Below are 12,798 nucleotides of genomic sequence, written 5' to 3' on the forward strand. Positions count from 1 at the left end.
TTGGGATCCCTTCTCAACACCCATCATGTCCTTGACACCACACTTTTGTGTCCCGTCCCCCCACCCCACCCCACCCCACCCCACTCTTCTCTCACTCAGCTATGCCAAAGCAACAGAAATATTCTTTCCTTGTTTCTACCTGCCTCCATTTCTTCCCCTTTCCCCTATCTCAGATTCTGAAATTGTGAAACACTCCTTGGGCCAAGTATCTGCCCTCTTATATGTGAACATTGATGGTGTTACATGAATTCATTCATTCACATTCTTGGATGTGTTGGCATTTATTCTGTGACCTAAAAGTGCATCGCAAAGCAAAGCCAAATCTTCTGCCCTTGTGCATGGCATGGGACTCTCGGTAGCAGAGGGCAAGCTGCCTTTCTGGTAGGCTGTTCGCTGCAATGGCTTCCACTTCTGAATATCGGTGCTTGGGAGGACAAGTGGGGAGAATGCTGTTCGGCTGAGGTCAAGGCGGCGGCTGACGCTCTGCCACCGCCATCGCTGCAGCATCAATGTCCCGAACGTGTAGTATGTATGTATTTATTTATTTAACGTATCCCTGGATTCACTGAAAAAGATCTGGTAACCTTACCCTAAATAGCAAGAGCTCTGTGGGATGGTGAGGATAACACTAGGACCACCACTAGGAATGACCGCGCTCCCTCCTGTTCTATCACCCGATCTGAGATGTCTACAAAGGCAGATTGACTAATCAGGGTGAATCAGCTGCCAGATTGCCTCTCCCTTGGTTACCAGGAAACATGATGGGGGAGGGGAGTAACCACATTGCCAGCTCTTGGTCACCTTTGCAAGAGCAAGAAAACAAGCACTTCTTTGTCACAGGAAATTGCCCAAGTTCCCCAGGTCTGAAGGGTTAAGAAGAAAATGCCTTTTAGGGGTGACTTACGGGATGGCAAGCTGCCAGGGGGGTTGCTGGGTATTTGAGAGACTCAGAGGCATGAGCCCATGCACATATTTGCATAAAATTTTGGGTACGCAAATTTATCCCTAAAGATGCCTTTGGCCAGATTCAGATGGCCAATTACAACTGTTCTGTGAGCAAAGGTGGGGGAGGAAAAGGGCCTGGGAGTCAGAAGCCCTGGGGGTCAGACCCAGCCTGGTCCCTCAGAAGGTCTCTGGCACCTGATGATGTCTTTTTAAAGCAACAAACTCAAATTCTTCAGTGCCTGCTTATGAAGTCGTTTTAGGCTGGGTGAGTCCAATGCTGTCAACTGACTGGCAAGGGCATGCCAATGTCACCATGGACTGTGTGCGTCTCGCTCATGTCACGGGGGCGTGTCAACGTCATGCGCATATGCCCTGCGGTGTGCGTCTGCTGCTGAGTAGAACCTTGAGAGGGCCCAGCCCCCTTCATTGTGGGTGCCCAGACCCCCACAACCCCACACAGATGGCGCCTAGGTGGCAAGTACTGCCTCTGCAGGGGCTCATGCAAAGGGACTTTTGCCAAAGCAACAAAGTCTGCCTTGATCAGCTTCCTTGTTTTCAAAAGGCCTGTCTCAACAGGAGAAGGATAGCAGAGAAGGAGCCAGTCTAACCTCTCTTGGGAGGGAATTCCACAGGTACAGGAGAAGCCACAGAAAAGTCTCTCCCATGTCACCATCAACCACGCCTCTGATGCTGATGGGACCAAGTGAAGGTGCTCACCCAAAGACCTTAGCACCCAGGCAGGTTTGTATGGAAAGCTACGGTTTTCCCTACTTCCTAGTTTTGATGGCCTCCCCACCTATGGCTTTGCCCTCAGGTGAACCTCAGCCCTCACCAGCCACAACTGCAGACCAGACAGGGAGGAATGTCAGGGCAGGGGCTTTTCGCTTCTAAGCAAACATGATGCAGAGAAACAAGAGCTCTGAGGAAAAGGCACCACACCTTGCCAGAGATACGCACAAACAGTTGTTGCAACACATCCGAGGGTGACTCAGAGACAGTTCTTCAAAAGTCGCTTCTGTCCGCCAGTAGTGGTTGGAGTGCTGGACTAGGGCCTGCGAGAACAAGGTTTCAATTCAGAGCCACTTTGCATCAGATCCAAATTAGAACTTCACTTTGGAAAATCCGAAGTTTCATGCCTTCCCATTGGCTATCAGGAGAAATCAACAAGCTGGCTTTTTTTGCCAGAATCTTCAGGCATTGTATTATTATTATTATTATTATTATTATTATTATTATTATTATTATTTTATTTCTTTTCCGCCTTTTCCCAGATTGGGACTCAAGGCGGCTTACACAAATTAAGACAACACAGATAAAACACAAAAGCTAAAAACAACTAAAAGATCATTGTTAATAAGTAATTAAACTCTAATAGAATTTAAATAATATAAAAAATCTATTAAGATACTGATAATAAAACCAGCACAGCACTATTAAAAGCCATTTCCTTAAAAAAACCAGTCAGTTCCTTAAAACCTGTTGGAATAAAACAGACTTCCCCTGCAGGCAGAAGGACAGCAATGAGGGAGCCAGTCTAGCTTCTTTAGCCAGGGAGTTCCAGGGTCTGGGAGCAGCTACCGAGAAGGCCCTGTCCGGCATCCCCGCCAATTGAGAAAAGGCCCCTCCTCCGAAGATCTCAGAGTCTAGGCAGGTTCATATGGGAGGATATGGTCCTTCTGGCAGCCTGGGCCAAAGCGGTGCATAACCAGCCTTTTGAGTTATGCCCAGAAACAGATCAATAGCTGGAAGAGCTGTTGTAGCAAGGGAGTCCCTTCTAAGCGGATGACACCTGCCATAATTTAGGCAAATAAGTGCAGGAGCTTTTGCACAAGCATTCACATTTGAATCTTTGAAAAAGTCTTTGCAAAAGTAAACTGCCCATACGTCTCTTTGGTTTTGGGTTGTTGGTTTTTTGTTTGTTTGTTTTGCAGAATTGAATGGGACACAATGTCTATGTTCCCATGAGCCTCCAATTCACTGAATCAGTTCTGAAGCTTCAGGAATGGTCTTGTTCATTTCAGCCCAGTTTGGAGGGGACTCGCATTGCTTTGCACGACTCCCAAATCTAGGTCATAATCCCAATGGTTCTGCACTGTTTTATTGATGTTTAATATGCTGTAAACCGCTTTGAGGTGGGTTTTTTTGGAAAAATATAAAACGGTATAATAATAATAATAATAATAATAATAGCAGCTCCACAACTTTCGGAGGAGTGTCCTGGTGTTTTCTTTTTTAAATATGGCAACCCTACCAGGTCTCTCCAAAGCAGCCCACTGTGCGATCTTGAGTCAAGATTTCTCCAGGAAGAGTCTCCAAGCCTAGTTGTAACCATTTGTTTCCAGCCCATAATAAACAGATAAGCCAAAGTAGGAAAATATTTCCTCTCTCTCTGACAAGTCTAGGAATCTCCACCCTCTGTTTAACAACTCTCTCTCTCTCTTTCTTTCTCTTTCCCCTCCCATCACACGCCTAGACCAATGGGCCAGTAAATCACTTCTGCGTACACATGGCTGAAAGTGAAAGATGATTGTCCCATTGCATTAGGGGGAGGCAGCCAGGGTCTGGGTTTACTAAAAAGATGCTCCTGCAGGCTGTCTTCTCTCCTCTTCATTATATAAACTGCTGGTGCCCCCTCCGTCCTGGTAACCATGCTACTTAATTCCATATAGGTGGCAAACTGCTTGCGGTTGCTGACTCCTCCAGCACACATGAAAAAGTAAGGAAGCTAAGCTCTAGCTAATTTGAATGTGTTAAATGATGAGACCTGGCTCAGATTAAATGGATGCAATAAAATGGGTGTGTGTTACTCTTTTTGTAAATCTACCAAAGAACAAAACACAATTGGGATAAAGGAGTTTTCTCAGGACGGTGGAGGGTATCTGCGTCGTAGGGGTGGCACTCGCCCTTCTGACAGGAAATTATTTGTGGGAAGACAGGACAAAAAGGTGGAGGTCGAGGAGGGTCAGTGGCAGACCCTCAGAGTGTCTCTATTTTTCAGGGACAGTCTTGGATTTACAGAAGCCATCCTGGTTTCTGATTTGATCCCAGAATATCCTGCTTTTCCTTATAGGTAAAGGTAAAGGTACCCCTGCCCGTACGGGCCAGTCGTGTCCGACTCTAGGGTTGTGCGCCCATCTCACTTAAGAGGCCGGGGGCCAGCGCTGTCCGCAGACACTTCCGGGTCGCGTGGCCAGCGTGACAAGCTGCATCTGGCGAGCCAGCGCAGCACACGGAACGCTGTTTACCTTCCCGCTGGTAAGCGGTCCCTATTTATCTACTTGCACTTAGGGGTGCTTTCGAACTGCTAGGTTGGCAGGCGCTGGGACCGAACGACGGGAGTGCACCCCGCTGCAGGGATTCGAACCGCCGACCTGACGATCGGCAAGTCCTAGGCACTGAGGTTTTACCCACAGCACCACCCGCGTCCCTTAGAACGCCCCAATTTTCACAGAGAAATGTTGGAGGGTATGGAGTTATGCGACCCCTGAGCCAAGACATGCCTGGAAGAAGCGGACCATTTGGATCCCTTCCAGTCGTGATTCAGGCTTCATCATGGGACTGAAACTGCCTTGGTCGCACTGGTTGATGATCTCCGGTGGGCTAGGGACAAAGGTGAGAGCTGTTTCCTAGTTCTTCTGGATCTCTCAGCGGCGTTTGATACCATCGACCATAACATCCTTCTGGACCGTCTTGAGGGGCTGGGAGTTGGGGGCACTGTTATACAGTGGTTCCGCTCCTTCCTCCTGGGCCGTGTTCAGAAAGTGGTGGTGGGGGATGAGTGTTCAGACCCCTGGGCCCTCACTTGTGGGGTGCCTCAGGGTTCTGTCCTCTCCCCCATGCTTTTCAACATCTACATGAAGCCGCTGGGAGAGATCATCAGGGGATTTGGGCTGGGTGTTCATCAGTATGCGGATGATACCCAGCTCTACCTCTCTTTCAAATCAGAACCAGTGAAGGCAGTGAAGGTCCTGTGTGAGTGCCTGGAGGCAGTTGGAGGATGGATGGCGGCTCACAGATTGAGGTTGAATCCTGCCAAGACAGAAGTACTGTTTTGGGGGGACAGGGGGCGGGCGGGTGTGGAGGAGTCCCTGGTCCTGAATGGGGTAACTGTGCCCCTGAAGGACCAGGTGCGCAGCCTGGGAGTCATTTTGGACTCACAGCTGTCCATGGAGGCACAGGTCAAATCTGTGTCCAGGGCAGCTGTTTACCAGCTCCATCTGGTACTCAGGCTGAGACCCTATCTGCCTGCGGACTGCCTCGCCAGTAATCTCCCGCTTGGATTACTGCAATGCGCTCTACGTGGGGCTACCTTTGAAGGGGACCCGGAAACTACAACTAATCCAGAACGCGGCAGCTAGACTGGTGACTGGGAGCGGCCGCAGAGACCACATAACACCGGTCTTGAAAGACCTACATTGGCTCCCAGTATGTTTCCGAGCACAATTCAAAGTGTTGGTGCTGACTTTTAAAGCCCTAAACAGCCTTGGTCCAGTATATCTGAAGGAGCGTCTCCACCCCCATCATTCTACCCGGACACTGAGGTCCAGCACCGAGGGCCTTCTGGTGATTCCCTCCCTGCGAGAAGCCAAGTTACAGGGAACCAGGCAGAGGGCCTTCTTGGTAGTGGCACCTTCCCTGTGGAACACCCTCCCACCAGATGTCAAAGAGAACAACTACCAGGCTTTTAGAAGACATCTGAAGGCAGCCCTGTTTCGGGAAGCTTTTAATGTTTGATGTATTATAGTATTTTAATATTCTTTTGGAAGCCGCCCAGAGTGGCCGGGGAAGCCCAGCCAGATGGGCGGGGTATAAATAATAAATTATTATTATTATTATTATTATATTATAAGGAGATAAGTAACTACACAACCTTTAGAAGACATCTGAAGGCAGCCGTGGATCGGGAAGGTTTTAAAATGTTTTATTATGTTTTTATATATGTTAGAAGCTGCCCAGAGGGGCTGAGGCAACCCAGTCAGTTGGGGAGGGGTATAAATAACCATTATTATTATTATTATTATTATTATTATTATTATTAAATAGGACGTCCCTATTTTCATTGGAGAAATGTTGGTGGGTATGCAGTTGGGAGTGAGAAATGTCCCTATTTTAATCTGAGGAATGTTGGAGGGTAGCTGGCATAAATTTAAAATATACACCTCAATGACCTTGGCGTAAGTCCTGATCCTAAACATGTCTGCCTCCCTCCATATGAACAGACCCAGACCCTGCAATCATTACCTGAGGCCCTTCTTCATGTGCCTTTTCTGCAAAAAATCAGAAGGGAGGCAACATGAGAAAGGGCCTTTACTGCGGTGGCTCCCCACTTCTGGGAAGCTCTGCCTCCTTACATGTCTTTAGGCACGAGGCAAAAACATTCCTTTTCTCCGAGGCCTTTGGCTAATTAAACAGTCTATGGCCTTCTAAAGTGTGGGGGGTATTGTTTTTGTTTATTACTATTTTATGCATTTTTGAGTTTTTATATTGTAAACTGTCCTGTGATCCTAAGATGAAGGGCGTTGTAGAAATTTAATAAATAACAAAATGACATAAATAATGTCCTGGAAGGCTTCCTGATGTCCTAAGTCTTCATGTAAAGATCAGCACAGTAATTTGGTGTTACCATATTCATAACACACATCATCGCTCTAACAAGAAGTGCTAAACCTGTTGGTAGCATGTGCCGGAATACACATGAGCGCTGGACACAAACATGGAATCAGACACGCGCCTTGTAGCAACTCCTATTACCCCCCAACTGTCCAAATTTACCAGGGGCAGCCCTGTGTTGGGACTCTGTCATATCTCCTTCCCTGTGGTACTTTTTTATTTTTTAGCACCGAGGGCGGCTACAGGTCACAGGTGGTAGAGTTGTGCCTGGCAGATGGGGGCATGTGATCCTGGGGGGGACACACCGATGTCCACAAGTGTGTTTCTGTTTTCAGACGCGGGGTGTTGGTGGTTAGGCTCCCTCGCATTGCAGAGTAACTTCCATAGTCAAGGACTGAGCCGTCATTCTTAAGACAAATATGTCACCTGCCCAGTAAACAGACCAGCCCTGCTTATTGTTCAAAGGAACAAAAGCAGGCAGGGAACCGTGCCTGAGAAACTGGTTGCCACACAGCTTCTTCCAGGAGGTTCTGCCTTGCCGGCATTCTGTCAAGCTCGCAAGGGACGCAGTGGGGAAGTGTGTGTTTGGCCAGGGGCCACAGGACTGGGGAAAGTGGCTGTTCGCATAGGGATCTGATCTTTGACCTCAGACCTTCAGAGCAGTATAGATTTCTCCTTCACCTGGGATGTGTCAATATTTATAAGGGGAGGGGAGGGAGGGGCGCCACTGGAGCAGCTGGCTGGGCAGGTTGTCATCTGGAGCAAGATCCCATTTATCTTTCTTTCTTTCTTTTTTGAAGGAAGAACCCAGAGGGTGCTGAGCCAGCAGTGACTCACAGAGGTGTTTCCTCTCCAAAAGGTAATGATACATAAATAGGGTTTGAGTTTCCTGCTTGTATTTATTTGCAAGTCCTCTGACCAACTTCTCTCTAACCAGATCGGCTCATTGGTGACGTGGAGGCAAAGGTGGCATTCCTGGATTGGCAGTGCCCGCTCTGGAGGGGCGGTGACTGAGGCAGGAAGGCGAAGCAGCAGGCAATGGGGCTGTAGGCAAGAGAGGCTGTCGCAGAACGGCAGTGTTTGGGCCAAAAGGTCTGCTGGCAAGGCTGGCCAGTCAGGAAGCCAAGAAGCAGGCTGGCGAGGCTCCCTCGTGGTTTGGCCCCAGCCTCTAATATGTGGCAGTAAAGTGTGTATCTGAACATAGAGATTTCTCCCATCTCTCTCCCTCCCTCTCTAATAGCATTTATATCCCATCTTTTCCTGATCCGAGGTCACCCCCAGTGAGCTCTAACTGCTACACCACACTGGCTCTCTGAAGCTCAGGCAACACACAGTAGTTGTTGCTTTAAAAAGCCAAATGGTGCCTTGCAGGAAGACCTTCTGCCTCAGAAGCCGCTGCCCACAACGTCCATGTTGTTTTTCAAGAGAGTCAGGAGCTCTCCTTCAACCACGCTTAGCTTGACAGCTGGCCCGCGCCCAAATGTTCCTCCTTTGCTACCCCGCCCCAAACCTCTAGGGCAAGTCGTACCTTTTTTGCACATGACATTGGGCAACCCACCCAGCCTCGGAAACGCCTTGGCTGACCTCCAGGAGATTGCTTCAGCCTCGCAGGCATTGCACCATGTGTGTTTCGGAAGTATGCTTTTGTTTTTGACTCTCAGAGGTTCCTGACTCACGGGTGGTGTTTTGCTCAAGGAACGTTGTGAGCAAGAGAGCAGGAGAGGCCCTGAGACACAGGGCAGCCTGGACCTCGGGGCATCTGGGGTCGCAGCAGCAGGGCCTCTACGCTGCTCCCTTCCCTGCCCTGCCCTGCCCTGCCCTGCCTTGCCCACCACCCCTCGCTCTTGTCCTTACTTGGCCCCCTTCCCCCAGCATGAACTCTCAGCCTTGTGGAAATATTTCCATTTGCCTTCCTCAATTTCAAGGGGAGTTTCTGGCTAGAAGGCATGGAGAACGTGGAGAGAGAGGTTTTCCTCCCATTCTCATGGCACTAGAACTCTAGATGCCAAAGAAGCTGAAGGTTGAAGATTAAGGACGGATACAGTCATACCTCGGTTTACAGACGCTTCAGGTTGTGGTTTTTTTTGAGTTATGGACACGCCAAAACCCGGAAGTACTGGAATGGGTTACTTCCAGATTTCGGCATTCACGCATGCGCAGAAGCACTAAATCGTGCTTTGCGCATGCGCAGAAGCACTGAATCGCAACTGCGGGTTGCGAACGCTGCAGGTTGCGAACGTGCCTCCCGCATGGATCACGTTCGCAACCCGAGCGTCCACTGTGCAAGAAAGATTTAAAAGAAAGGATGTCTTCAGGCAGTGCATACAGGTAGTTAAACTGTGGAACTCCCTCCCACAGGAGGCAGTGATGGCCGCCAACTTAAGAGGGCTTTAAAAGAGAATTAGAGTACCGTGATTCATGGAGGAGGAGAGGGCTATTGATGGTTCTTAGCCAGGATGGCTTTGGTCTTCCTCCACAGTTGGAGGCATAGGCACCATCTCTGAAGGGCTGAAGCCCCCTCAGCCCCCTCAATATGTCGCCCATGATGTCATGCTCCCCGAGGATGGCTGCTTTGAAGACAGGGTGATGGAATGGATGGGCAGTTAGCCTGATCCATCTTCAGGGCTGTTTTTATGTTCTTAATCCGTGGGCAAATAGATGCCCCTTCCCTTTGGGTGTCACTTCAGGTCATGGGGTTCCAACGGGTTCCTGTTGCTGTTTTCAATTTATCAAATTCCCCCCGAGAGGGCAAACCCAGATGAAATTGGGGGGAGGGATACGGGCTGCCATTCTGATGCTGACCCCACTGTGTAGGTTCTGTGGGGGGCGGGGGACACCCATGCCTATGCTTGAACAGCCCCAATCCCTGAATGGTCACCTGTGTGGAAGGAGCCTGAGAATGGTGATTCTGCAGGTGGCTGTTTCATAGAATCATAGAATCATAGAGTTGGAAGAGACCACAAGGGCCATCGAGTCCAACCCCCTGCCAAGCAGGAAACACCATCAGAGCACTCCTGACATATGGTTGTCAAGCCTCTGCTTAAAGACCTCCAAAGAAGGAGACTCCACCACACTCCTTGGCAGCAAATTCCACTGTCAAACAGCTCTTACTGTCAGGAAGTTCTTCCTAATGTTTAGGTGGAATCTTCTTTCTTGTAGTTTGGATCCATTGCTCCGTGTCCGCTTCTCCGTGTCCAATCTTTCTCCCTCCTCTATGTGACATCCTTTTATATATTTGAACATGGCTATCATATCACCCCTTAACCTCCTCTTCTCCAGGCTAAACATGCCCAGCTCCCTTAGCCGTTCCTCATAAGGCATCGTTTCCAGGCCTTTGACCATTTTGGTTGCCCTCCTTTGGACACGTTCCAGTTTGTCAGTGTCCTTCTTGAACTGTGGTGCCCAGAACTGGACACAGTACTCCAGGTGAGGTCCTAACAGTGTAAATGAAATTCCAGAAGCAAAACAGTCTTGCCACTGGAAATGTAGTTCCAACTGAGCACACGGACCAGCAGGACAAAAATGTGTCCAGTGAAGCGGTGCCAGCCTGCGGGCCTCTCCAAAGTTGAAGCTTCTGGCTCCTTTTGCACCCAGAAGTGTGCGCTCCCTTGTGTGTGGGGGGGGGGAGCCACAGCAGCAGCAACTGCAGCCTGTGAGTGGCAGAGCCTTGAAGCTGCTATGCCAGGCTGGCAGGCCCTCTGCTTGCCCAGGCACATCCCTGCACAATATCGCACCCCCCCTCGCACTCGCTGCTGGCTCCACCCCTGTTTGTGACAGCTTCTTTCGATACGCCGCTGTTGCTCTCTGTATTGGAATTTGGCTAGACGCCCCAAGGCCATTTTTGCCAATAAAGTTTCAGTTTCCAAGAACTGAGTTAGTTTCTGTTTGTTTTCTCAGGGGCGGGGGGAGGCAGCCTGGCTAATTTAAATATTTTTCTGCATCTCAAAGTAAACAGAGCTGTCATGCGGGCAGGCAGCTTACGTGCCAAATTTCACATACCGTGGACTGGCAGGTCACAAGACTGACTGGCACCAGACCCTTGCCACATCGTGTGTGTGTTTGTGTGTGTCGGAGTTCCTCCTTGCTTGGCACGGAGGCCCACTTTCATTTTGAGAGCAAAAGCGAGCAGTTTCTGTTTCCCAGAAGCGTGCCTCTTCTCACAAGGCGACAGCATCTCTGTTGCTTTGTGGTAGAGAAGCCTTTGGTGGCAAGAACAGAAGAAAACCAATGGCCCATCTAGTCCACAGGAGCCCTCCCCCCCCCCCGGTGGTCCAGAGCTGAGGTGTGGAGAAATTTGGTTCAATTCACATTTAAAGGTGACCCAACCCACTTTGTGCTTCCCAAAACAACACACAAATGGAAATATAGCCATCCTTTGAAAGCCACACTTCCCTGAATTTTGCGGCACGGTTCTTCAGCAAAGTACCATAATTTGCACAAAAATGTGCCTATTAGGGTAAAATGTTCATAGGACAAAGGGGAAATGGCATAGAAAAAGGTCATTATATTGGGGAAAAACATTTGCAAAAAAAAGTATTCGATAGAAAATGGCATACATAAATTGTGTGTTGGAAGTACAGTGTTAAAAATTCACAGTAAAATGCTGTTGATTTTTCAGGAGGACTTTTTGAAGAAGTAAATAAATCGCCAGCTGATGTGGAAACATGGAGAAATTAGCTTATGGTTGGGAAAATGAGAAACTGAGAGAAACTGAAATTGACAGAGCAGCAAAATAAACCAGTAAGCAAACTCTGAGCTCCCCCTCTGAGGTCCTCAGGTGGGAGTCTGGCCTGATGTCTTGGCCTCGCCTCCTTCCCTCTCTTGGCCTTCCTCTGCAAAGGGATTTTGAAACCTCAAGTTGACTCCCTGGCAGAGGAGGAGGATCTGTGCTATGATATGAGATGGTAAACAATTCTGGGATGGAAGAACCCAGTCAATACAAATTTGGTCCCTGTTCGTTTGGTATTGGACTCAGTATAGCACAGATGGTTTGGTAGCTTGATATATTACTTATGAAATGGGCAATTGTGTGTACAATATCACATGCAAATATAACATCCAGGAGATTTTTAGAAAGGACGGACTCACCAGCTGGCTTTTCATGGGATCCCAGCCTTTTGAAGAGCAGCAGCAGCCCCCACCCCTCCTGGTGGCAAACACAATGACTGCCTGTTTGCTCCCATAATACCTGCCATGTGGATTGCTTCGCCCTGCTTAATAAAAGGGACAGCAGAGGATGTGCTTTGCTGTGTGATGCTGCTGGGTTGCAGGTTAACAGAATCTGGGGGCTCCTGAAGTCAGCTTGAGAATATTTTGTATTGTTTTCTGTGCTCATGCTGATATTTTAAATTGTAAACTTAACAAGTTGGGACCAGGTTACCTACAAGATCGCCTTACCCCATATGTGCCCACTTGACTGCTTCAATCGGGGAAACTGGCGCTCTTTACACATGCTCCACATTGATAAAAGAACTTCATCTTTTGTCTATACTTCGGAACTCCCTGCCTATTGACATCAGACAACCACCTTCGCTGTACTCTTTCTGGCCCCTCCAAAAACCATTCCATAGAATCATAGAATCATAGAATCATAGAGCTGGAAGAGACCACAAGGGCCATCGAGTCCAACCCCCTGCCAAGCAGGAAACACCATCAGAGCACTCCTGACATATGGTTGTCAAGCCTCTGCTTAAAGACCTCCAAAGAAGGAGACTCCACCACACTCCTTGGCAGCAAATTCCACTGTCAAACAGCTCTTACTGTCAGGAAGTTCTTCCTAATGTTTAGGTGGAATCTTCTTTCTTGTAGTTTGGATCCATTGCTCCGTGTCCGCTTTAGACAACCCTTCCCAAATGTTCTGAAAGTTGGTGTGATTGCTAATCTGTTTTGAGTCTGTTATTTTAACATTTTGAAATTCTTAAGTTATTGTTAATTTTTCTTACTGGTAATTTTATTCTTCTATTATTATTATTTTGTAAAGCACTTTGAGGTGATTTACAATCAAGCGGTGTATACATTTTATGAAATAAATAAATAAAATAAACTGCCTTGGCTGAAGATGACAGCAAGAAATAAATATGGGAGGCAGTGTGACACAGGGGTTAGTGTGTCAGATCAGAAGCAGGGAAGATGCCTCCTCAAGGCATGAAGCTGACTGGGTGATATTGGGTTAATAATCATCTGTATCTCAGTCTATACAGACAAAGGTCCGAATAGTTAAAGCTATGGTTTTCCCAGTAGCAA

The sequence above is a fragment of the Podarcis pityusensis genome (genome assembly GCF_964106645.2).
Source record: "Podarcis pityusensis genome assembly, chromosome: 8".
Classification (NCBI taxonomy): domain Eukaryota; kingdom Metazoa; phylum Chordata; class Lepidosauria; order Squamata; family Lacertidae; genus Podarcis; species Podarcis pityusensis.